Genomic DNA, 27,317 nt, shown 5'->3' on the forward strand with positions numbered 1-27,317 from the left:
AAACTGCTCTGTGATGTGTGACTTCCACTCACAGAGTTTCATCTGTATTTCGTGGATCTCTTTGTTATCCTTATTTCTGTGGAATCTGAGAACAGATATTTCGGATCCCTTTAAAGAATCTAGGGCCAAAGGAAATATCTTCCGATAACAAAGAGAAAGAAGCTTTCTGAGAAACTTCTTTGTGTTCTGTGAAATCATCTCACAGAGTTACAGCTCTCCCCTCAAGAAGCCTTTCGCTAAGACAGTTCTTGTGGAATTGGCAAAGTGATATTTGGAAGCCCATAGAGGGCTATGGTGAAAAAGGAAATATCCTCAGATGAAATCTGGAAAGAAGCTTTCTGAGAAACTGCTCTGTGATGTGTGACTTCCATTCACAGAGTTTCATCTGTATTTCGTGGATCTCTTTGTTATCCTTATTTCTGTGGAATCTGAGAACAGATATTTCGGATCCCTTTAAAGACTCTAGGGCCAAAGGAAATATCTTCTGATAACAAATAGAAAGAAGCTTTCTGAGAAACTTCTTTGTGTTCTGTGAAATCATCTCACAGAGTTACAGCTTTCCCCTCAAAAAGCCTTTCGCTAAGACAGTTCTTGTGGAATTGGCAAAGTGATATTTGGAAGCCCACAGAGGGCTATGGTGAAAAAGGAAATATCCTCAGATGAAATCTGGAAAGAAGCTTTCTGAGAAACTGATTACTGTTCTGTTCATTCAACTCACAGAGTTACATCTGTATTTCTTGGATCTCTTTGCTAGCCTTATTTCTGGGGAATCTGAGAACAGATATTTCGGATCCCTTTGAAGACTATAGGGCCAAAGGAAATATCCTCCGATAACAAAGAGAAGGAAGCTTTCAAAGAAACTTCTTTGTGTTCTGTGAAATCATCTCACTGAGTTACAGCTTTCCCCTCAAGAAGCCTTTCGCTAAGACAATTCTTGTGGAATTGGAAAAGTGATATTTGGAAACCCATAGAGGGCTATGGTGAAAAAGGAAATATCCTCAGATGAAATCTGGAAAGAAGCTTTCTGAGAAACTGCTTAGTGTTCTGTTAATTCATCTCACAGAGTTACATCTATATTTCGTGGATCTCTTGGCTAGCCTTCTTTCTGTGGAATCTGAGAACAGATATTTCGGATCCCTTTAAAGTCTATAGGGCCAAAGGAAATATCCTCCGATAACAAAGAGAAAGAAGCTTTCTGAGAAAGTTCTTTGTGTTCTGTGAAATCAACTCATAGAGATACAGCTTTCCCCTCAAGAAGCCTTTCGCTAAGACAGTTCTTGTGGAATTGGCAAAGTGATATTTGGAAGCCCATAGAGGGATATGGTGAAAAAGGAAATATCCTCAGATGAAATCCGGAAATAAGCTTTCTGAGAAACTGCTTAGTGTCCTGTTAATTCATCTCACAGAGTTACATCTGTATTTCGTGGATCACTTTGCTAGCCTTATTTCTGTGGAATCTGAGAACAGATATTTCGGATCCCTTTGAAGACTCTAGGGCCAAAGGAAATATCCTCCGATGACATAGTGAAAGAAGCTTTCTGAGAAACTTCTTTGTGTTCTGTGAAATCATCTCACAGAGTTACAGCTTTCCCCTCAAGAAGCCTTTCGCTAAGACAGTTCTTGTGGAATTGGCAAAGTGATATTTGGAAGCCCATAGAGGGCTATGGTGAAAAAGGAAATATCCTCAGATGAAATCTGGAAAGAAGCTTTGTGAGAAACTGCTTAGTGTTCTGTTAATTCGTCTCACAGAGTTACAACTGCATTTCGTGGATCTCTTTGCTAGCCTTATTTCTGTGGAATCTGAGAACAGATATTTCGGATCCCTTTGAAGACTACAGGGCCTAAGGAAATATCCTCGGATAACAAAGAGAAAGAAGCTTTCTGAGAAACTTCTTTGTTTTCTGTGAAATCATCTCACAGAGTTACAGCTTTCCCCTCAAGAAGCCTTTCGCTAAGACAGTTCTCGTGGAACTGGCAAAGTGATATTTGGAAGCCCATAGAGGGCTATGGTGAAAAAGGAAATATCCTCAGATGAAATCTTTAAGGAAGCTTTCTGAGAAACTGCTTTATGTTCTGTTAATTCATCTCACAGAGTTACATCTGTATTTCGTGGATCTCTTTGCTAGCCTTATTTCTGTGGAAGCTGAGAACAGATATTTCGGATCCCTTTGAAGACTATAGGGCCAAAGGAAATATCCTCCGATAACAAAGAGAAAGAAGCCTTCTGAGAAACTTCTTTGTGTTCTGTGAAATCATCTCACAGAGTTACAGCTTTCTCCTCAAGAAGCCTTTCGCTAAGACAGTTCTTGTGGAATTGGCAAAGTGATATTTCGAAGCCCATAGAGGGATATGGTGAAAAAGGAAATATCCTCAGATGAAATCCGGAAATAAGCTTTCTGAGAAACTGCTTAGTGTCCTGTTAATTCATCTCACAGAGTTACATCTGTATTTCGTGGATCACTTTGCTAGCCTTATTTCTGTGGAATCTGAGAACAGATATTTCGGATCCCTTTGAAGACTCTAGGGCCAAAGGAAATATCCTCCGATGACATAGTGAAAGAAGCTTTCTGAGAAACTTCTTTGTGTTCTGTGAAATCATCTCACAGAGTTACAGCTTTCCCCTCAAGAAGCCTTTCGCTAAGACAGTTCTTGTGGAATTGGCAAAGTGATATTTGGAAGCCCATAGAGGGCTATGGTGAAAAAGGAAATATCCTCAGATGAAATCTGGAAAGAAGCTTTGTGAGAAACTGCTTAGTGTTCTGTTAATTCGTCTCACAGAGTTACAACTGCATTTCGTGGATCTCTTTGCTAGCCTTATTTCTGTGGAATCTGAGAACAGATATTTCGGATCCCTTTGAAGACTACAGGGCCTAAGGAAATATCCTCGGATAACAAAGAGAAAGAAGCTTTCTGAGAAACTTCTTTGTTTTCTGTGAAATCATCTCACAGAGTTACAGCTTTCCCCTCAAGAAGCCTTTCGCTAAGACAGTTCTCGTGGAACTGGCAAAGTGATATTTGGAAGCCCATAGAGGGCTATGGTGAAAAAGGAAATATCCTCAGATGAAATCTTTAAGGAAGCTTTCTGAGAAACTGCTTTATGTTCTGTTAATTCATCTCACAGAGTTACATCTGTATTTCCTGGATCTCTTTGCTAGCCTTATTTCTGTGGAAGCTGAGAACAGATATTTCGGATCCCTTTGAAGACTATAGGGCCAAAGGAAATATCCTCCGATAACAAAGAGAAAGAAGCCTTCTGAGAAACCTCTTTGTGTTCTGTGAAATCATCTCACAGAGTTACAGCTTTCTCCTCAAGAAGCCTTTCGCTAAGACAGTTCTTGTGGAATTGGCAAAGTGATATTTCGAAGCCCATAGAGGGCTATGGTGAAAAAGGAAATATCCTCAGATGAAATCTGGAAAGAAGCTTTCTGAGAAACTGCTTAGTGTTCTGTTAATTCATCTCACAGAGTTACATCTATATTTCGTGGATCTCTTTGCTAGCCTTATTTCTGTGTAATCTGAGAACAGATATTTCGGAAACCTTTGAAGACTACAGGGCCAAAGGAAATATCCTCCGATAACAAAGAGAAAGAAGCTTTCTGAGAAACTTCTTTGTGTTCTGTGAAATCATCTCACAGATTTACAGCTTTCCCCTCAAGAAGTCTTTCGCTAAGAGAGTTCTTGTGGAATTGGCAAAGTGATATTTGGAAGCCCATAGAGGGCTATGGTGAAAAAGGAAATATCCTCAGATGAAATCTGGAAAGAAGATTTCTGAGAAACTGCTCTGTGATGTGTGACTTCCACTCACAGAGTTACATCTGTATTTCGTGGGTCTCTTTACTAGCCTTATTTCTGTGGAATCTGAGAACAGATATTTCGGATCCCTTTGAAGTCTATAGGGCCAAAGGAAATATCCTCCGATAACAAAGAGAAAGAAGCTTTCTGAGAAACTTCTTTGTGTTCTGTGAAATCATCTCACAGAGTTACAGCTTTTCCCTCAAGAAGCCGTTCGCTAAGACAGTTCTTGTGGAATTGGCAAAGTGATATTTGGAAGCCCTTAGAGGGCTATGGTGAAAAAGGAAATATCCTCAGATGAAATCTGGAAAGAAGCTTTCTGAGAAACTGCTTAGTGTTCTGTTAATTCATCTCACAGAGTTGCATCTGTATTTCGTGGATCTCTTTGCTAGCCTTATTTCTGTGGAATCTGAGAACAGATATTTCGGATCCCTTTGAAGACTATGGGGCCAAAGGAAATATCCTCCGATAACAAAGAGAAAGAAGCTTTCTGAGAAACTTCTTTGTGTTCTCTGAAATCATCTCACAGAGTTACAGCTTTTCCCTCAAGAAGCCTTTCACCAAGACACTTCTTGTGGAATTGGAAAAGTGATATTTGGAAACCCATAGAGGGCTAGGGTGAAAAAGGAAATATCCTCAGATGAAATCTGGAAAGAAGCTTTCTGAGAAACTGCTTAGTGTTCTGTTAATTCATCTCACAGAGTTACACCTGTATTTCGTGGATCTCTTTGCTAGCATTATTTCTGTGGAATATGAGAACAGATATTTCGGATCCCTTTGAAGACTCTAGGGCCAAAGGAAATATCCTCCGATAAAAAAGAGAAAGAAGCTTTCTAAGAAACTTCTTTGTGTTCTGTGAAATCATCACACAGAGTTACAGCTTTCCCCTCAAGAAGCCTTTCGCTAAGACAGTTCTTGTGGCATTGGCAAAGTGATATTTGGAAGCCCATAGAGGACTATGGTGAAAAAGGAAATATCCTCAGATGAAATCTGGAAAGAAGCTTTCCGAGAAACTGCTTAGTGTTCTGTTAAATCATCTCACAGAGTTAAATCTATATTTCGTGGATCTCTTGGCTAGCCTTATTTCTGTGGAATCTGAGAACAGATATTTCGGATCCCTTTGAAGACAAAAGGACAAAGGAAATCTTCTCCGATAACAAAGAGAAAGAAGCTTTCTGAGAAACTTCTTTGTGTTCTGTGAAATCATCTCACAGAGTTACAGCTTTCCCCTCAAGAAGCCTTTCGCTAAGACAGTTCTTGTGGAATTGGAAAAGTTATATTGCGAAGCCCATAGAGGGCTATGGTGAAAAAGGAAATATCCTCAGATGAAATCTGGAAAGAAGCTTTCTGAGAAACTGCTTAGTGTTCTGTTAATTAACCTCACAGAGTTACATCTGTATTTCGTGGATCTCTTTGCTAGCCTTATTTCTGTGGAATCTGAGAACAGATATTTCGGATCCCTTTGAAGACTATAGGGCCAAAGGAAATATCCTCCGATAACAAAGAGAAGGAAGCTTTCTGAAAAACTTCTTTGTGTTCTGTGAAATCATCTCACAGAGTTACAGCTTTCCCCTCAAGAAGCCTTTCGCTAAGACAGTTCTTGTGGAATTGGCAAAGTGATATTTGGAAGCCCATAGAGGGCTATGGTGAAAAAGGAAATATCCTCAGATGAAATCTGGAAAGAAGCTTTCTGAGAAACTGCTTAGTGTTCTGTTAATTCATCTCACATAGTTACATCTATATTTCGTGGATATCTTGGCTAGCCTTCTTTCTGTGGAATCTGAGAACAGATATTTCGGATCCCTTTAAAGTCTATAGGGCCAAAGGAAATATCCTCCGATAACAAAGAGAAAGAAGCTTTCTGAGAAAGTTCTTTGTGTTCTGTGAAATCATCTCATAGAGATACAGCTTTCCCCTCAAGAAGCCTTTCGCTAAGACAGTTCTTGTGGAATTGGAAAAGTGATATTTGGAAGCCCTTAGAGGGCTATGGTGAAAAAGGAAATATCCTCAGATGAAATCTGGAAAGAAGCTTTCTGAAAAACTGCTTAGTATTCTGTTAATTCATCTCACAGAGTTACATCTGTATTTCGTGGATCTCTTTGCTAGCCTTATTTCTGTGGAATCTGAGAACAGATATTTCGGATCCCTTTAAAGACTATAGGGCCGAAGGAAATATCCTCCGATAACAAAGAGAAAGAAGCTTTCTGAGAAACTTCTTTTTGTTCTGTGAAATCATCTCACAGAGTTACAGCGTTTCCCTCAAGAAGCCTTTCGCTAAGACAGTTCTTGTGGAATTGGCAAAGTGATTTTTGGAAGCCCATAGAGGGCTATGGTGAAATAGGAAATATCCTCAGATGAAATCTGGAAAGAAGCTTTCCGAGAAACTGCTTAGTGTTCTGTTAATTCATCTCACAGAGTTACATCTATATTTCGTGGATCTCTTTGCTAGCCTTATTTCTGTGGAATCTGAGAACAGATATTTCGGATCCCTTTGAAGACAATAGGACAAAGGAAATCTCCTCCGATAACAAAGAGAAAGAAGCTTTCTGAGAAACTTCTTTGTGTTCTGTGAAATCATCTCACAGAGTTACAGCTTTCCCCTCAAGAAGCCTTTCGCTAAGACAGTTCTTGTGGAATTGGCAAAGTGATATTTCGAAGCCCATAGAGGGCTATGGTGAAAAAGGAAATATCCTCAGATGAAATCTGGAAAGAAGCTTTCTGAGAAACTGCTTAGTGTTCTGTTAATTCATCTCACAGAGTTACATCTGTATTTCGTGGATCTCTTTGCTAGCCTTATTTCTGTGGAATCTGAGAACACATATTTCGGATCCCTTTGAAGACTATAGGGCCAAAGGAAATATCCTCCGATAACAAAGAGAAGGAAGCTTTCTGAGAAACTTCTTTGTGTTCTGTGAAATCATCTCACAGAGTTACAGCTTTCCCCTCAAGAAGCCTTTCGCTAAGACAGTTCTTGTGGAATTGGAAAAGTGATATTTGGAAACCCATAGAGGGCTATGGTGAAAAAGGAAATATCCTCAGATGAAATCTGGAAAGAAGCTTTCTGAGAAACTGCTTAGTGTTCTGTTAATTCATCTCACAGAGTTACATCTATATTTCGTGGATATCTTGGCTAGCCTTCTTTCTGTGGAATCTGAGAACAGATATTTCGGATCACTTTAAAGTCTATAGGGCCAAAGGAAATATCCTCCGATAACAAAGAGAAAGAAGCTTTCTGAGAAAGTTCTTTGTGTTCTGTGAAATCATCTCATAGAGATACAGCTTTCCCCTCAAGAAGCCTTTCGCTAAGACAGTTCTTGTGGAATTGGAAAAGTGATATTTGGAAGCCCATAGAGGGCTATGGTGAAAAAGGAAATATCCTCAGATGAAATCTGGAAAGAAGCTTTCTGAGAAACTGCTAAGTGTTCTGTTAATTCACCTCACAGAGTTACATCTGTATTTCGTGGATCACTTTTCTAGCCTTATTTCTGTGGAATCTGAGAACAGATATTTCAGATCCCTTTGAAGACTATAGGGCCAAAGGAAATATCCTCCGATAACAAAGAGAAAGAAGCTTTCTGAGAAACTTCTTTGTGTTCTGTGAAATCATCTCACAGAGTTACAGCTTTCCCCTCAAGACGCCTTTCGCTAAGACACTTCTTGTGGAATTGGCAAAGTGATATTTGGAAGCCCATAGAGGGCTATGGTGAAAAAGGAAATATCCTCAGATGAAATCTGGAAAGAAGATTTCAGAGAAACTGCTCTGTGATGTGTGACTTCCACTCACAGAGTTTCATCTGTATTTCGTGGATCTCTTTGTTATCCTTATTTCTGTGGAATCTGAGAACAGATATTTCGGATCCCTTTAAAGACTCTAGGGCCAGAGGAAATATCTTCCGATAACAAAGAGAAAGAAGCTTTCTGAGAAACCTCTTTGTGTTCTGTGAAATCATCTCACAGAGTTACAGCTCTCCCCTCAAGAAGCCTTTCGCTAAGACAGTTCTTGTGGAATTGGCAAAGTGATATTTGGAAGCCCATAGAGGGCTATGGTGAAAAAGGAAATATCCTCAGATGAAATCTGGAAAGAAGCTTTCTGAGAAACTGCTCTGTGATGTGTGACTTCCACTCACAGAGTTTCATCTGTATTTCGTGGATCTCTTTGTTATCCTTATTTCTGTGGAATCTGAGAACAGATATTTCGGATCCCTTTAAAGACTCTAGGGCCAAAGGAAATATCTTCTGAAAACAAATAGAAAGAAGCTTTCTGAGAAACTTCTTTGTGTTCTGTGAAATCATCTCACAGAGTTACAGCTTTCCCCTCAAGAAGCCTTTCGCTAAGACAGTTCTTGTGGAATTGGCAAAGTGATATTTGGAAGCCCATAGAGGGCTATGGTGAAAAAGGAAATATCCTCAGATGAAATCAGGAAAGAAGCTTTCTGAGAAACTGCTTAGTGTTCTGTTAATTCATCTCACAGAGTTACATCTATATTTCGTGGATCTCTTGGCTAGCCTTCTTTCTGTGGAATCTGAGAACAGATATTTCGGATCCCTTTAAAGTCTATAGGGCCAAAGGAAATATCCTTCGATAACAAAGAGAAAGAAGCTTTCTGAGAAAGTTCTTTGTGTTCTGTGAAATCATCTCATAGAGATACAGCTTTCCCCTCAAGAAGCCTTTCGCTAAGACAGTTCTTGTGGAATTGGAAAAGTGATATTTGGAAGCCCATAGAGGGCTATGGTGAAAAAGGAAATATCCTCAGATGAAATCTGGAAAGAAGATTTCTGAGAAACTGCTAAGTGTTCTGTTAATTCACCTCACAGAGTTACATCTGTATTTCGTGGATCACATTGCTAGCCTTATTTCTGTGGAATCTGAGAACAGGTATTTCGGATCCCTTTGAAGACTATAGGGCCAAAGGAAATATCCTCCGATAACAAAGAGAAAGAAGCTTTCTGAGAAACTTCTTTGTGTTCTGTGAAATCATCTCACAGAGTTACAGCTTTCCCCTCAAGAAGCCTTTCGCTAAGACAGTTCTTGTGGGATTGGCAAAGTGATATTTGGAAGCCCCTAGAGGGCTATGGTGAAAAAGGAAATATCCTCAGATGACATCTGGAAAGAAGCTTTCTGAGAAACTGCTCTGTGATGTTTGAATTCCACTGACAGAGTTACATCTGTATTTCGTGGATCTCTTTGCTAGCCTTATTTCTGGGGAATCTGAGAACAGATATTTCGGATCTCCTTGAAGACTATAGGGCCAAAGGAAATATCCTCCGATAACAAAGAGAAAGAAGCTTTCTGAGAAACTTCTTTGTGTTCTGTGAAATCATCTCACAGAGTTACAGCTTTCCCCTCAAGAAGCCTTTCGCTAAGACACTTCTTGTGGAATTGGCAAAGTGATATTTGGAAGCCCATAGAGGGCTATGGTGAAAAAGGAAATATCCTCAGATGAAATCTGGAAAGAAGATTTCTGAGAAACTGCTCTGTGATGTGTGACTTCCACTCACAGAGTTTCATCTGTATTTCGTGGATCTCTTTGTTATCCTTATTTCTGTGGAATCTGAGAACAGATATTTCGGATCCCTTTAAAGACTCTAGGGCCAAAGGAAATATCTTCCGATAACAAAGAGAAAGAAGCTTTCTGAGAAACTTCTTTGTGTTCTGTGAAATCATCTCACAGAGTTACAGCTCTCCCCTCAAGAAGCCTTTCGCTAAGATAGTTCTTGTGGAATTGGCAAAGTGACATTTGGAAGCCCATAGAGGGCTATGGTAAAAAAGGAAATATCCTCAGATGAAATCTGGAAAGAAGCTTTCTGAGAAACTGCTCTGTGATGTGTGACTTCCACTCACAGAGTTTCATCTGTATTTCGTGGATCTCTTTGTTATCCTTATTTCTGTGGAATCTGAGAACAGATATTTCGGATCCCTTTAAAGACTCTAGGGCCAAAGGAAATATCTTCTGATAACAAATAGAAAGAAGCTTTCTGAGAAACTTCTTTGTGTTCTGTGAAATCATCTCACAGAGTTACAGCTTTCCCCTCAAGAAGCCTTTCGCTAAGACAGTTCTTGTGGAATTGGCAAAGTGATATTTGGAAGCCCATAGAGGGCTATGGTGAAAAAGGAAATATCCTCAGATGAAATCTGGAAAGAAGCTTTCTGAGAAACTGCTTAGTGTTCTGTTAATTCATCTCACAGAGTTACATCTATATTTCGTGGATCTCTTGGCTAGCCTTCTTTCTGTGGAATCTGAGAACAGATATTTCGGATCCCTTTAAAGTCTATAGGGCTAAAGGAAATATCCTCCGATAACAAAGAGAAAGAAGCTTTCTGAGAAAGTTCGTTGTGTTCTGTGAAATCATCTCATAGAGATACAGCTTTCCCCTCAAGAAGCCTTTCGCTAAGACAGTTCTTGTGGAATTGGCAAAGTGATATTTGGAAGCGCATAGAGGGATATGGTGAAAAAGGAAATATCCTCAGATGAAATCTTTAAGGAAGCTTTCTGAGAAACTGCTTTGTGTTCTGTTAATTCATCTCACAGAGTTACATCTATATTTCGTGGATCTCTTTTCTAGCCTTATTTCTGTGGAATCTGAGAACAGATATTTCGGATCCCTTTGAAGACTATAGGGCCAAAGGAAATATCCTCCGATAACAAAGGGAAAGAAGCTTTCTGAGAAACTTCTTTGTGTTCTGTGAAATCATCTCACAGAGTTACAGCTTTCCCCTCAAGAAGTCTTTCGCTAAGACAGTTCTTGTGGAATTGGCAAAGTGATATTTGGAAGCCCATAGAGGGCTATGGTGAAAAAGGAAATATCCTCAGATGAAATCTGGAAAGAAGATTTCTGAGAAACTGCTCTGTGATGTGTGACTTCCACTCACAGAGTTACATCTGTATTTCGTGGATCTCTTTGCTAGCCTTATTTCTGTGGAATCTGAGAACAGATATTTCGGATCCCTTTGAAGACTATAGGGCCAAAGGAAATATCCTCCGATAACAAAGAGAAAGAAGCTTTCTGAGAAACTTCTTTGTGTTCTGTGAAATCATCTCACTGAGTTACAGCTTTCCCCTCAAGAAGCCTTTCGCTAAGACAGTTCTTGTGGAATTGGCAAAGAGATATTTGGAAGCCCATAGAGGGCTATGGTGAAAAAGGAAATATCCTCAGATGAAATCTGGAAAGAAGCTTTCCGAGAAACTGCTTAGTGTTCTGTTAATTCATCTCACAGAGTTACATCTATATTTCGTGGATCTCTTTGCTAGCCTTATTTCTGTGGAATCTGAGAACAGATATTTCGGATCCCTTTGAAGACAATAGGACAAAGGAAATCTCCTCCGATAACAAAGAGAAAGAAGCTTTCTGAGAAACTTCTTTGTGTTCTGTGAAATCATCTCACAGAGTTACAGCTTTCCCCTCAAGAAGCCTTTCGCTAAGACAGTTCTTGTGGAATTGGCAAAGTGATATTTGGAAGCCCATAGAGGGCTATGGTGAAAAAGGAAATATCCTCAGATGAAATCTGGAAAGAAGATTTCAGAGAAACTGCTCTGTGATGTGTGACTTCCACTCACAGAGTTTCATCTGTATTTCGTGGATCTCTTTGTTATCCTTATTTCTGTGGAATCTGAGAACAGATATTTCGGATCCCTTTAAAGACTCTAGGGCCAAAGGAAATATCTTCCGATAACAAAGAGAAAGAAGCTTTCTGAGAAACTTCTTTGTGTTCTGTGAAATCATCTCACAGAGTTACAGCTCTCCCCTCAAGAAGCCTTTCGCTAAGACAGTTCTTGTGGAATTGGCAAAGTGATATTTGGAAGCCCATAGAGGGCTATGGTGAAAAAGGAAATATCCTCAGATGAAATCTGGAAAGAAGCTTTCTGAGAAACTGCTCTGTGATGTGTGACTTCCACTCACAGAGTTTCATCTGTATTTCGTGGATCTCTTTGTTATCCTTATTTCTGTGGAATCTGAGAACAGATATTTCGGATCCCTTTAAAGACTCTAGGGCCAAAGGAAATATCTTCTGATAACAAATAGAAAGAAACTTTCTGAGAAACTTCTTTGTGTTCTGTGAAATCATCTCACAGAGTTACAGCTTTCCCCTCAAGAAGCCTTTCGCTAAGACAGTTCTTGTGGAATTGGCAAAGTGATATTTGGAAGCCCATAGAGGGCTATGGTGAAAAAGGAAATATCCTCAGATGAAATCTGGAAAGAAGCTTTCTGAGAAACTGCTTAGTGTTCTGTTAATTCATCTCACAGAGTTACATCTATATTTCGTGGATCTCTTGGCTAGCCTTCTTTCTGTGGAATCTGAGAACAGATATTTCGGATCCCTTTAAAGTCTATAGGGCCAAAGGAAATATCCTCCGATAACAAAGAGAAAGAAGCTTTCTGAGAAAGTTCTTTGTGTTCTGTGAAATCATCTCATAGAGATACAGCTTTCCCCTCAAGAAGCCTTTCGCTAAGACAGTTCTTGTGGAATTGGAAAAGTGATATTTGGAAGCCCATAGAGGGCTATGGTGAAAAAGGAAATATCCTCAGATGAAATCTGGAAAGAAGATTTCTGAGAAACTGCTAAGTGTTCTGTTAATTCACCTCACAGAGTTACATCTATATTTCGTGGATCACTTTGCTAGCCTTATTTCTGTGGAATCTGAGAACAGATATTTCGGATCCCTTTGAAGCCTATAGGGCCAAAGGAAATATCCTCCGATAACAAAGAGAAAGAAGCTTTCTGAGAAACTTCTTTGTGTTCTGTGAAATCATCTCACAGAGTTACAGCTTTCCCCTCAAGAAGCCTTTCGCTAAGACAGTTCTTGTGGGATTGGCAAAGTGGTATTTGGAAGCCCCTAGAGGGCTATGGTGAAAAAGGAAATATCCTCAGATGACATCTGGAAAGAAGCTTTCTGAGAAACTGCTCTGTGATGTTTGAATTCCACTGACAGAGTTACATCTGTATTTCGTGGATCTCTTTGCTAGCCTTATTTCTGGGGAATCTGAGAACAGATATTTCGGATCCCCTTGAAGACTATAGGGCCAAAGGAAATATCCTCCGATTACAAAGAGAAAGAAGCTGTCTGAGAAACTTCTTTGTGTTCTGTGAAATCATCTCACTGAGTTACAGCTTTCCCCTCAAGAAGCCTTTCGCTAAGACAGTTCTTGTGGAATTGGAAAAGTGATATTTGGAAACCCATAGAGGGCTATGGTGAAAAAGGAAATATCCTCAGATGAAATCTGGAAAGAAGCTTTCTGAGAAACTGCTTAGTGTTCTGTTAATTCATCTCACAGAGTTACATCTATATTTCGTGGATCTCTTGGCTAGCCTTCTTTCTGTGGAATCTGAGAACAGATATTTCGGATCCCTTTAAAGTCTATAGGGCCAAAGGAAATATCCTCCGATAACAAAGAGAAAGAAGCTTTCTGAGAAATTTCTTTGTGTTCTTTGAAATCAACTCATAGAGATACAGCTTTCCCCTCAAGAAGCCTTTCGCTAAGACAGTTCTTGTGGAATTGGCAAAGTGATATTTGGAAGCCCATAGAGGGATATGGTGAAAAAGGAAATATCCTCAGATGAAATCCGGAAATAAGCTTTCTGAGAAACTGCTTAGTGTCCTATTAATTCATCACACAGAGTTACACCTGTATTTCGTGGATCACTTTGCTAGCCTTATTTCTGTGGAATCTGAGAACAGATATTTCGGATCCCTTTGAAGACTCTAGGGCCAAAGGAAATATCCTCCGATGACATAGTGAAAGAAGCTTTCTGAGAAACTTCTTTGTGTTCTGTGAAATCATCTCACAGAGTTACAGCTTTCCCCTCAAGAAGCCTTTCGCTAAGACAGTTCTTGTGGAATTGGCAAAGTGATATTTGGAAGCCCATAGAGGGCTATGGTGAAAAAGGAAATATCCTCAGATGAAATCTGGAAAGAAGCTTTGTGAGAAACTGCTTAGTGTTCTGTTAATTCGTCTCACAGAGTTACAACTGCATTTCGTGGATCTCTTTGCTAGCCTTATTTCTGTGGAATCTGAGAACAGATATTTTGGATCCCTTTGAAGACTATAGGGCCTAAGGAAATATCCTCGGATAACAAAGAGAAAGAAGCTTTCTGAGAAACTTCTTTGTTTTCTGTGAAATCATCTCACAGAGTTACAGCTTTCCCCTCAAGAAGCCTTTCGCTAAGACAGTTCTCGTGGAACTGGCAAAGTGATATTTGGAAGCCCATAGAGGGCTATGGTGAAAAAGGAAATATCCTCAGATGAAATCTTTAAGGAAGCTTTCTGAGAAACTGCTTTATGTTCTGTTAATTCATCTCACAGAGTTACATCTGTATTTCGTGGATCTCTTTGCTAGCCTTATTTCTGTGGAAGCTGAGGACAGATATTTCGGATCCCTTTGAAGACTATAGGGCCAAAGGAAATATCCTCCGATAACAAAGAGAAAGAAGCCTTCTGAGAAACTTATTTGTGTTCTGTGAAATCATCTCACAGAGTTACAGCTTTCCCCTCAAGAAGCCTTTCGCTAAGACAGTTCTTGTGGAATTGGCAAAGTGATATTTCGAAGCCCATAGAGGGCTATGGTGAAAAAGGAGATATCCTCAGATGAAATCTGGAAAGAAGCTTTCTGAGAAACTGCTTAGTGTTCTGTTAATTCACCTCACAGAGTTACATCTATATTTCGTGGATCTCTTTGCTAGCCTTATTTCTGTGTAATCTGAGAACAGATATTTCGGAAACCTTTGAAGACTATAGGGCCAAAGGAAATATCCTCCGATAACAAAGAGAAAGAGGCTTTCTGAGAAACTTCTTTGTGTTCTGTGAAATCATCTCACAGAGTTACAGCTTTCCCCTCAAGAAGTCTTTCGCTAAGAGAGTTCTTGTGGAATTGGCAAAGTGATATTTGGAAGCCCATAGAGGGCTATGGTGAAAAAGGAAATATCCTCAGATGAAATCTGGAAAGAAGATTTCTGAGAAACTGCTCTGTGATGTGTGACTTCCACTCACAGAGTTACATCTGTATTTCGTGGATCTCTTTACTAGCCTTATTTCTGTGGAATCTGAGAACAGATATTTCGGATCCCTTTGAAGTCTATAGGGCCAAAGGAAATATCCTCCGATAACAAAGAGAAAGAAGCTTTCTGAGAAACTTCTTTGTGTTCTGTGAAATCATCTCACAGAGTTACAGCTTTCCCCTCAAGAAGCCTTTCGCTAAGACAGTTCTTGTGGAATTGGCAAAGTGATATTTGGAAGCCCTTAGAGGGCTATGGTGAAAAAGGAAATATCCTCAGATGAAATCTGGAAAGAAGCTTTCTGAGAAACTGCTTAGTGTTCTGTTAATTCATCTCACAGAGTTGCATCTGTATTTCGTGGATCTCTTTGCTAGCCTTATTTCTGTGGAATCTGAGAACAGATATTTCGGATCCCTTTGAAGACTATGGGGCGAAAGGAAATATCCTCCGATAACAAAGAGAAAGAAGCTTTCTGAGAAACTTCTTTGTGTTCTCTGAAATCATCTCACAGAGTTACAACTTTTCCCTCAAGAAGCCTTTCACCAAGACACTTCTTGTGGAATTGGAAAAGTGATATTTGGAAACCCATAGAGGGCTAGGGTGAAAAAGGAAATATCCTCAGATGAAATCTGGAAAGAAGCTTTCTGAGAAACTGCTTAGTGTTCTGTTAATTCATCTCACAGAGTTACACCTGTATTTCGTGGATCTCTTTGCTAGCATTATTTCTGTGGAATATGAGAACAGATATTTCGGATCCCTTTGAAGACTCTAGGGCCAAAGGAAATATCCTCCGATAAAAAAGAGAAAGAAGCTTTCTAAGAAACTTCTTTGTGTTCTGTGAAATCATCACACAGAGTTACAGCTTTCCCCTCAAGAAGTCTTTCGCTAAGACAGTTCTTGTGGCATTGGCAAAGTGATATTTGGAAGCCCATAGAGGACTATAGTGAAAAAGGAAATATCCTCAGATGAAATCTGGAAAGAAGCTTTCTGAGAAACTGCTCTGTGATGTGTGAATTCCACTGACAGAGTTACATCTGTATTTCCTGGATCTCTTTGCTAGCCTTATTTCTGGGGAATCTGAGAACAGATATTTCGGATCCCCTTGAAGACTATAGGGCCAAAGGAAATATCCTCCGATAACAAAGAGAAAGAAGCTTTCTGAGAAACTTCTTTGTGTTCTGTGAAATCATCTCACAGAGTTACAGCTTTCCCCTCAAAAAGCTTTTCGCTAAGACAGTTCTTGTGGAATTGCAAAGTGATATTTGGAAGCCCATAGAGGGCTATGGTGAAAAAGGAAATATCCTCAGATGAAATCTGGAAAGAAGCTTTCTGAGAAACTGATTACTGTTCTGTTCATTCATCTCACAGAGTTACATCTGTATTTCGTGGATCTCTTGGCTAGCCATATTTCTGTGGAATCTGAGAACAGATATTTCGGATCCCTTTAAAGACACTAGGGCCAAAGGAAATATCTTCCGATAACAAAGAGAAAGAAGCTTTCTGAGAAACTTCTTTTTGTTCTGTGAAATCATCTCACAGAGTTACAGCTTTCCCCTCAAGAATCCTTTCGCTAAGACAGTTCTTGTGGAATTGGCAAAGTGATATTTGGAAGCCCATAGAGGGCTATGGTGAAAAAGGAAATATCCTCAGATGAAATCTGGAAAGAAGCTTTCTGAGAAACTGCTTAGTGTTCTGTTAATTCATCTCACAGAGTTACATCTGTATTTCGTGGATCTCTTTGCTAGCCTTCTTTCTGTGGAATCTGAGAACAGATATTTCGGATCCCTTTGAAGACTATAGGGCCAAAGGAAATATCCTCCGATAACAAAGAGAAAGAAGCTTTCTGAGAAACTTCTTTTTGTTCTGTGAAATCATCTCACAGAGTTACAGCTTTCCCCTCAAGAAGCCTTTCGCTAAGACAGTTCTTGTGGGATTGGCAAAGTGATATTTGGAAGCCCATAGAGGGCTATGGTGAAAAAGGAAATATCCTCAGATGACATCTGGAAAGAAGCTTTCTGAGAAACTGCTTAGTGTTCTGTTAATTCATCTCACAGAGTTACATCGGTATTTCGTGGATCTCTTTGCTAGCCTTATTTCTGTGTAATCTGAGAACAGATATTCCGGAACCCTTTGAAGACTATAGGACCAAAGGAAATATCCTCCGATAACAAAGAGAAAGAAGCTTTCTGAGAAACTTCTTTGTGTTCTGTGAAATCATCTCACAGAGTTACAGCTTTCCCTTCAAGAAGTCTTTCGCTAAGACAGTTCTTGTGGAATTGGCAAAGTGATATTTGGAAGCCCATAGAGGGCTATGGTGAAAAAGGAAATATCCTCAGATGAAATCTGGAAAGAAGATTTCTGAGAAACTGCTCTGTGATGTGTGACTTCCACTCACAGAGTTACATCTGTATTTCGTGGATCTCTTTGCTAGCCTTATTTCTGTGGAATCTGAGAACAGATATTTCGGATCCCTTTGAAGACTATAGGGCCAAAGGAAATATCCTCCGATAACAAAGAGAAAGAAGCTTTCTGAGAAACTTCTTTGTGTTCTGTGAAATCATCTCACTGAGTTACAGCTTTCCCCTCAAGAAGCCTTTCGCTAAGACAGTTCTTGTGGAATTGGCAAAGTGATATTTGGAAGCCCATAGAGGGCTATGGTGAAAAAGGAAATATCCTCAGATGAAATCTGGAAAGAAGCTTTCCGAGAAACTGCTTAGTGTTCTGTTAAATCATCTCACAGAGTTAAATCTATATTTCGTGGATCTCTTGGCTAGCCTTATTTCTGTGGAATCTGAGAACAGATATTTCGGATCCCTTTGAAGACAAAAGGACAAAGGAAATCTTCTCCGATAACAAAGAGAAAGAAGCTTTCTGAGAAACTTCTTTGTGTTCTGTGAAATCATCTCACAGAGTTACAGCTTTCCCCTCAAGAAGCCTTTCGCTAAGACAGTTCTTGTGGAATTGGAAAAGTTATATTGCGAAGCCCATAGAGGGCTATGGTGAAAAAGGAAATATCCTCAGATGAAATCTGGAAAGAAGCTTTCTGAGAAACTGCTTAGTGTTCTGTTAATTAACCTCACAGAGTTACATCTGTATTTCGTGGATCTCTTTGCTAGCCTTATTTCTGTGGAATCTGAGAACAGATATTTCGGATCCCTTTGAAGACTATAGGGCCAAAGGAAATATCCTCCGATAACAAAGAGAAGGAAGCTTTCTGAAAAACTTCTTTGTGTTCTGTGAAATCATCTCACAGAGTTACAGCTTTCCCCTCAAGAAGCCTTTCGCTAAGACAGTTCTTGTGGAATTGGAAAAGTGATATTTGGAAACCCATAGAGGGCTATGGTGAAAAAGGAAATATCCTCAGATGAAATCTGGAAAGAAGCTTTCTGAGAAACTGCTTAGTGTTCTGTTAATTCATCTCACATAGTTACATCTATATTTTGTGGATATCTTGGCTAGCCTTCTTTCTGTGGAATCTGAGAACAGATATTTCGGATCCCTTTAAAGTCTATAGGGCCAAAGGAAATATCCTCCGATAACAAAGAGAAAGAAGCTTTCTGAGAAAGTTCTTTGTGTTCTGTGAAATCATCTCATAGAGATACAGCTTTCCCCTCAAGAAGCCTTTCGCTAAGACAGTTCTTGTGGAATTGGAAAAGTGATATTTGGAAGCCCTTAGAGGGCTATGGTGAAAAAGGAAATATCCTCAGATGAAATCTGGAAAGAAGCTTTCTGAAAAACTGCTTAGTATTCTGTTAATTCATCTCACAGAGTTACATCTGTATTTCGTGGATCTCTTTGCTAGCCTTATTTCTGTGGAATCTGAGAACAGATATTTCGGATCCCTTTAAAGACTATAGGGCCGAAGGAAATATCCTCCGATAACAAAGAGAAAGAAGCTTTCTGAGAAACTTCTTTTTGTTCTGTGAAATCATCTCACAGAGTTACAGCGTTTCCCTCAAGAAGCCTTTCGCTAAGACAGTTCTTGTGGAATTGGCAAAGTGATTTTTGGAAGCCCATAGAGGGCTATGGTGAAATAGGAAATATCCTCAGATGAAATCTGGAAAGAAGCTTTCCGAGAAACTGCTTAGTGTTCTGTTAATTCATCTCACAGAGTTACATCTATATTTCGTGGATCTCTTTGCTAGCCTTATTTCTGTGGAATCTGAGAACAGATATTTCGGATCCCTTTGAAGACAATAGGACAAAGGAAATCTCCTCCGAAAACAAAGAGAAAGAAGCTTTCTGAGAAACTTCTTTGTGTTCTGTGAAATCATCTCACAGAGTTACAGCTTTCCCCTCAAGAAGCCTTTCGCTAAGACAGTTCTTGTGGAATTGGCAAAGTGATATTTCGAAGCCCATAGAGGGCTATGGTGAAAAAGGAAATATCCTCAGATGAAATCTGGAAAGAAGCTTTCTGAGAAACTGCTTAGTGTTCTGTTAATTCATCTCACAGAGTTACATCTGTATTTCGTGGATCTCTTTGCTAGCCTTATTTCTGTGGAATCTGAGAACAGATATTTCGGATCCCTTTGAAGACTATAGGGCCAAAGGAAATATCCTCCGATAACAAAGAGAAGGAAGCTTTCTGAGAAACTTCTTTGTGTTCTGTGAAATCATCTCACAGAGTTACAGCTTTCCCCTCAAGAAGCCTTTCGCTAAGACAGTTCTTGTGGAATTGGAAAAGTGATATTTGGAAACCCATAGAGGGCTATGGTGAAAAAGGAAATATCCTCAGATGAAATCTGGAAAGAAGCTTTCTGAGAAACTGCTTAGTGTTCTGTTAATTCATCTCACAGAGTTACATCTATATTTCGTGGATATCTTGGCTAGCCTTCTTTCTGTGGAATCTGAGAACAGATATTTCGGATCACTTTAAAGTCTATAGGGCCAAAGGAAATATCCTCCGATAACAAAGAGAAAGAAGCTTTCTGAGAAAGTTCTTTGTGTTCTGTGAAATCATCTCATAGAGATACAGCTTTCCCCTCAAGAAGCCTTTCGCTAAGACAGTTCTTGTGGGATTGGCAAAGTGATATTTGGAAGCCCCTAGAGGGCTATGGTGAAAAAGGAAATATCCTCAGATGACATCTGGAAAGAAGCTTTCTGAGAAACTGCTCTGTGATGTTTGAATTCCACTGACAGAGTTACATCTGTATTTCGTGGATCTCTTTGCTAGCCTTATTTCTGGGGAATCTGAGAACAGATATTTCGGATCTCCTTGAAGCCTATAGGGCCAAAGGAAATATCCTCCGATAACAAAGAGAAAGAAGCTTTCTGAGAAACTTCTTTGTGTTCTGTGAAATCACCTCACAGAGTTACAGCTTTCCCCTCAAGAAGCCTTTCGCTAAGACACTTCTTGTGGAATTGGCAAAGTGATATTTGGGAGCCCATAGAGGGCTATGGTGAAAAAGGAAATATCCTCAGATGAAATCTGGAAAGAAGATTTCTGAGAAACTGCTCTGTGATGTGTGACTTCCACTCACAGAGTTTCATCTGTATTTCGTGGATCTCTTTGTTATCCTTATTTCTGTGGAATCTGAGAACAGATATTTCGGATCCCTTTAAAGACTCTAGGGCCAAAGGAAATATCTTCCGATAACAAAGAGAAAGAAGCTTTCTGAGAAACTTCTTTGTGTTCTGTGAAATCATCTCACAGAGTTACAGCTCTCCCCTCAAGAAGCCTTTCGCTAAGATAGTTCTTGTGGAATTGGCAAAGTGACATTTGGAAGCCCATAGAGGGCTATGGTAAAAAAGGAAATATCCTCAGATGAAATCTGGAAAGAAGCTTTCTGAGAAACTGCTCTGTGATGTGTGACTTCCACTCACAGAGTTTCATCTGTATTTCGTGGATCTCTTTGTTATCCTTATTTCTGTGGAATCTGAGAACAGATATTTCGGATCCCTTTAAAGACTCTAGGGCCAAAGGAAATATCTTCTGATAACAAATAGAAAGAAGCTTTCTGAGAAACTTCTTTGTGTTCTGTGAAATCATCTCACAGAGTTACAGCTTTCCCCTCAAGAAGCCTTTCGCTAAGACAGTTCTTGTGGAATTGGCAAAGTGATATTTGGAAGCCCATAGAGGGCTATGGTGAAAAAGGAAATATCCTCAGATGAAATCTGGAAAGAAGCTTTCTGAGAAACTGCTTAGTGTTCTGTTAATTCATCTCACAGAGTTACATCTATATTTCGTGGATCTCTTGGCTAGCCTTCTTTCTGTGGAATCTGAGAACAGATATTTCGGATCCCTTTAAAGTCTATAGGGCCAAAGGAAATATCCTCCGATAACAAAGAGAAAGAAGCTTTCTGAGAAAGTTCTTTGTGTTCTGTGAAATCATCTCATAGAGATACAGCTTTCCCCTCAAGAAGCCTTTCGCTAAGACAGTTCTTGTGGAATTGGAAAAGTGATATTTGGAAGCCCATAGAGGGCTATGGTGAAAAAGGAAATATCCTCAGATGAAATCTGGAAAGAAGATTTCTGAGAAACTGCTAAGTGTTCTGTTAATTCACCTCACAGAGTTACATCTGTATTTCGTGGATCACTTTGCTAGCCTTATTTCTGTGGAATCTGAGAACAGATATTTCGGATCCCTTTGAAGACTATAGGGCCAAAGGAAATATCCTCCGATAACAAAGAGAAAGAAGCTTTCTGAGAAACTTCTTTGTGTTCTGTGAAATCATCTCACAGAGTTACAGCTTTCCCCTCAAGAAGCCTTTCGCTAAGACAGTTCTTGTGGGATTGGCAAAGTGGTATTTGGAAGCCCCTAGAGGGCTATGGTGAAAAAGGAAATATCCTCAGATGACATCTGGAAAGAAGCTTTCTGAGAAACTGCTCTGTGATGTTGGAATTCCACTGACAGAGTTACATCTGTATTTCGTGGATCTCTTTGCTAGCCTTATTTCTGGGGAATCTGAGAACAGATATTTCGGATCCCCTTGAAGACTATAGGGCCAAAGGAAATATCCTCCGATAACAAAGAGAAAGAAGCTGTCTGAGAAACTTCTTTGTGTTCTGTGAAATCATCTCACAGAGTTACAGGTTTCCCCTCAAGAAGCCTTTCGCTAAGACACTTCTTGTGGAATTGGCAAAGTGATATTTGGAAGCCCACAGAGGGCTATGGTGAAAAAGGAAATATCCTCAGATGAAATCTGGAAAGAAGCTTTCGGAGAAACTGATTACTGTTCTGTTCATTCAACTCACAGAGTTACATCTGTATTTCGTGGATCTCTTTGCTAGCCTTATTTCTGGGGAATCTGAGAACAGATATTTCGGATCCCTTTGAAGACTATAGGGCCAAAGGAAATATCCTCCGATAACAAAGAGAAGGAAGCTTTCAAAGAAACTTCTTTGTGTTCTGTGAAATCATCTCACTGAGTTACAGCTTTCCCCTCAAGAAGCCTTTCGCTAAGACAGTTCTTGTGGAATTGGCAAAGTGATATTTGGAAGCCCATAGAGGGATATGGTGAAAAAGGAAATATCCTCAGATGAAATCCGGAAAGAAGCTTTCTGAGAAACTGCTTAGTGTTCTGTTAATTCATCTCACAGAGTTACATCTGTATTTCTTGGATCACTTTGCTAGCCTTATTTCTGTGGAATCTGAGAACAGATATTTCGGATCCCTTTGAAGACTCTAGGGCCAAAGGAAATATCCTCCGATGATAAAGTGAAAGAGGCTTTCTGAGAAACTTCTTTGTGTTCTGTGAAATCATCTCACAGAGTTACAGCTTTCCCCTCAAGAAGCCTTTCGCTAAGACAGTTCTTGTGGAATTGGCAAAGTGATATTTGGAAGCCCATAGAGGGCTATGGTGAAAAAGGAAATATCCTCAGATGAAATCTGGAAAGAAGCTTTGTGAGAAACTGCTTAGTGTTCTGTTAATTCATCTCACAGAGTTACAACTGTATTTCGTGGATCCCTTTTCTAGCCTTATTTCTGTGGAATCTGAGAACAGATATTTCGGATCCCTTTGAAGACTATAGGGCCAAAGGAAATATCCTCGGATAACAAAGAGAAAGAAGCTTTCTGAGAAACTTCTTTGTGTTCTGTGAAATCATCTCACAGAGTTACAGCTTTCCCCTCAAGAAGCCTTTCGCTAAGACAGTTCTCGTGGAACTGGCAAAGTGATATTTGGAAGCCCATAGAGGGCTATGGTGAAAAAGGAAATATCCTCAGATGAAATCTTTAAGGAAGCTTTCTGAGAAACTGCTTTGTGTTCTGTTAATTCATCTCACAGAGTTACATCTATATTTCGTGGATCTCTTTTCTAGCCTTATTTCTGTGGAATCTGAGAACAGATATTTCGGATCCCTTTGAAGATTATAGGGCCAAAGGAAATATCCTCCGATAACAAAGGGAAAGAAGCTTTCTGAGAAAGTTGTGTTCTGTGAAATCATCTGACAGAGTTACAGCTTTCCCCTCAAGAAGCCTTTCGCTAAGACAGTTCCTGTGGAATTGGCAAAGTGATATTTGGAAGCCCATAGAGGTCTATGGTGAGAAAGGAAATATCCTCAGATGAAATCTGGAAAGACGCTTTCTGAGAAACTGCTCTGTGATGTGTGACTTCCACTCACAGAGTTTCATCTGTATTTCGTGGATCTCTTTGTTATCCTTATTTCTGTGGAATCTGAGAACAGATATTTCGGATCCCTTTAAAGACTCTAGGGCCAAAGGAAATATCTTCCGATAACAAAGAGAAAGAAGCTTTCTGAGAAACTTCTTTGTGTTCTGTGAAATAATCTCACAGAGTTACAGCTCTCCCCTCAAGAAGCCTTTCGCTAAGACAGTTCTTGTGGAATTGGAAAAGTGATATTTGGAAGCCCATAGAGGGCTATGGTGAAAAAGGAAATATCCTCAGATGAAATCTGGAAAGAAGCTTTCTGAAAAACTGCTTAGTGTTCTGTTAATTCGTCTCACAGAGTTACATCTGTATTTCATGGATCTCTTTGCTAGCCTTATTTCTGTGGAATCTGAGAACAGATATTTCGGATCCCTTTGAAGTCTATAGGGCCAAAGGAAATATCCTCCGATAACAAAGAGAAAGAAGCTTTCTGAGAAACTTCTTTGTGTTCTGTGAAATCATCTCACAGAGTTACAGCTTTCCCCTCAAGAAGCCTTTCGCTAAGACAGTTCTTGTGGAATTGGCAAAGTGATATTTGGAAGCCCATAGAGGGCTATGGTGAGAAAGGAAATATCCTCAGATGAAATCTTGAAAGAAGCTTTCTGAGAAACTGCTTAGTGTTCTGTTATTCATCTCACAGAGTTACATCTGTATTTCGTGGATCTCTTTGCTAGCCTTATTTCTGTGGAATCTGAGAACAGATATTTCGGATCCCTTTGAAGACTATAGGGCCAAAGGAAATATCCTCCGATAACAAAGAGAAAGAAGCTTTCTGAGAAACTGCTTAGTGTTCTGTTAATTCATCTCACAGAGTTACACCTGTATTTCGTGGATCTCTTTGCTAGCCTTATTTCTGTGGAATCTGAGAACAGATATTTCCGATCCCTTTGAAGACTATAGGGCCAAAGGAAATATCCTCCGATAACAAAGAGAAAGAAGCTTTCTGAGAAACTTCTTTGTGTTCTGTGAAATCATCTCACAGAGTTACAGCTTTCCCCTCAAGAAGCCTTTCGCTAAGACAGTTCTTGTGGAATTGGCAAAGTGATATTTGGAAGCCCATAGAGGTCTATGGTGAAAAAGGAAATATCCTCAGATGAAATCTGGAAAGAAGCTTTCTGAGAAACTGCTTAGTGTTCTGTTAATTCATCTCACAGAGTTACATCGGTATTTCGTGGATCTCTTTGCTAGCCTTATTTCTTTGTAATCTGAGAACAGATATTTCGGAAACCTTTGAAGACTATAGGGCCAAAGGAAATATCCTCCGATAACAAAGAGAAAGAAGCTTTCTGAGAAACTTCTTTGTGTTCTGTGAAATCATCTCACAGAGTTACAGCTTTCCCCTCAAGAAGTCTTTCGCTAAGAGAGTTCTTGTGGAATTGGCAAAGTGATATTTGGAAGCCCGTAGAGAGCTATGGTGAAAAAGGAAATATCTTCAGATGAAATCCGGAAAGAAGATTTCTGAGAAACTGCTCTGTGATGTGTGACTTCCACTCACAGAGTTACATCTGTATTTCATGGATCTCTTTGCTAGCCTTATTTCTGTGGAATCTGAGAACAGATATTTCGGATCCCTTTGAAGTCTATAGGGCCAAAGGAAATATCCTCCGATAACAAAGAGAAAGAAGCTTTCTGAGAAACTTCTTTGTGTTCTGTGAAATCATCTCACAGAGTTACAGCTTTCCCCTCAAGAAGCCTTTCGCTAAGACAGTTCTTGTGGAATTGGCAAAGTGATATTTGGAAGCCCATAGAGGGCTATGGTGAAAAAGGAAATATCCTCAGATGAAATCTGGAAAGAAGCTTTCTGAGAAACTGCTTAGTGTTCTGTTAATTCATCTCACAGAGTTACATCTGTATTTCGTGGATCTCTTTGCTAGCCTTATTTCTGTGGAATCTGAGAACAGATATTTCGGATCCCTTTGAAGACTATGGGGCCAAAGGAAATATCCTCCGATAACAAAGAGAAAGAAGCTTTCTGAGAAACATCTTTGTGTTCTGTGAAATCATCTCACAGAGTTACAGCTTTCCCTCAAGAAGCCTTTCACTAAGACACTTCTTGTGGAATTGGAAAAGTGATATTTGGAAACCCATAGAGGGCTATGGTGAAAATGGAAATATCCTCAGATGAAATCTGGAAAGAAGCTTTCTGAGAAACTGCTTAGTGTTCTGTTAATTCATCTCACAGAGTTACACCTGTATTTCGTGGATCTCTTTGCTAGCATTATATCTGTGGAATCTGAGAAAAGATATTTCGGATCCCTTTGAAGACTCTAGGGCCAAAGGAAATATCCTCCGATAACAAGGAGTAAGAAGCTTTCTGAGAAACTTCTTTGTGTTCTGTGAAATCATCTCACAGAATTTCAGCTTTCCCCTCAAGAAGCCTTTCGCTAAGACAGTTCTTGTGGCATTGGCAAAGTGATATTTGGAAGCCCATAGAGGGCTATGGTGAAAAAGTAAATATCCTCAGATGAAATCTGGAAAGAAGCTTTCTGAGAAACTGCTCTGTGATGTGTGAATTCCACTGACATAGTTACATCTGTATTTCCTGGATCTCTTTGCTAGCCTTATTCTGGGGAATCTGAGAACAGATATTTCGGATCCCCTTGAAGACTATAGGGCCAAAGGAAATATCCTCCGATAACAAAGAGAAAGAAGCTTTCTGAGAAACTACTTTGTGTTCTGTGAAATCATCTCACAGAGTTACTGCTTTCCCCTCAAAAAGCCTTTCGCTAAGACACTTCTTGTGGAATTGGCAAAGTGATATTTGGAAGCCCATAGAGGGCTATGGTGAAAAAGGAAATATCCTCAGATGAAATCTGGAAAGAAGCTTTCTGAGAAACTGATTACTGTTCTGTTCATTCATCTCACAGAGTTACATCTGTATTTCGTGGATCTCTTTGCTAGCCGTATTTCTGTGGAATCTGAGAACAGATATTTCGGATCCCTTTGAAGACTATAGGGCCAAAGGAAATATCCTCCGATAACAAAGAGAAAGAAGCTTTCTGAGAAACTTGTGTTCTGTGAAATCATCTCACAGAGTTACAGCTTTCCCCTCAAGAAGGCTTTCGCTAAGACAGTTCTTGTGGAATTGGCAAAGTGATATTTGGAAGCCCATAGAGGGCTATGGTGAAAAAGGAAATATCCTCAGATGAAATCTGGAAAGAAGCTTTCTGAGAAACTGCTCTGTGATGTGTGACTTCCACTCACAGAGTTTCATCTGTATTTCGTGGATCTCTTTGTTATCCTTATTTCTGTGGAATCTGAGAACAGATATTTCGGATCCCTTTGAAGACTATAGGGCCAAAGGAAATATCCTCCGATAACAAAGAGAAAGAAGCTTTCTGAGAAACTTCTTTTTGTTCTGTGAAATCATCTCACAGAGTTACAGCTTTCCCCTCAAGAAGCCTTTCGCTTAGACAGTTCTTGTGGGATTGTCAAAGTGATATTTGGAAGCCCATAGAGGGCTATGGTGAAAAAGGAAATATCCTCAGATGACATCTGGAAAGAAGCTTTCTGAGAAACTGCTTAGTGTTCTGTTAATTCATCTCACAGAGTTACATCGGTATTTCGTGGATCTCTTTGCTAGCCTTATTTCTGTGTAATCTGAGAACAGATATTTCGGAACCCTTTAAAGACTCTAGGGCCAAAGGAAATATCTTCCGATAACAAAGAGAAAGAAGCTTTCTGAGAAACTTCTTTTTGTTCTGTGAAATCATCTCACAGAGTTACAGCTTTCCCCTCAAGAATCCTTTCGCTAAGACAGTTCTTGTGGAATTGGCAAAGTGATATTTGGAAGCCCATAGAGGGCTATGGTGAAAAAGGAAATATCCTCAGATGAAATCTTGAAAGAAGCTTTATGAGAAACTGCTTAGTGTTCTGTTAATTCATCTCACAGAGTTACATCTGTATTTCGTGGATCTCTTTGCT

Source organism: Macaca nemestrina, chromosome 5, assembly GCF_043159975.1.
Source record: "Macaca nemestrina isolate mMacNem1 chromosome 5, mMacNem.hap1, whole genome shotgun sequence".
In the NCBI taxonomy this organism is placed as follows: Eukaryota; Metazoa; Chordata; class Mammalia; order Primates; family Cercopithecidae; genus Macaca; species Macaca nemestrina.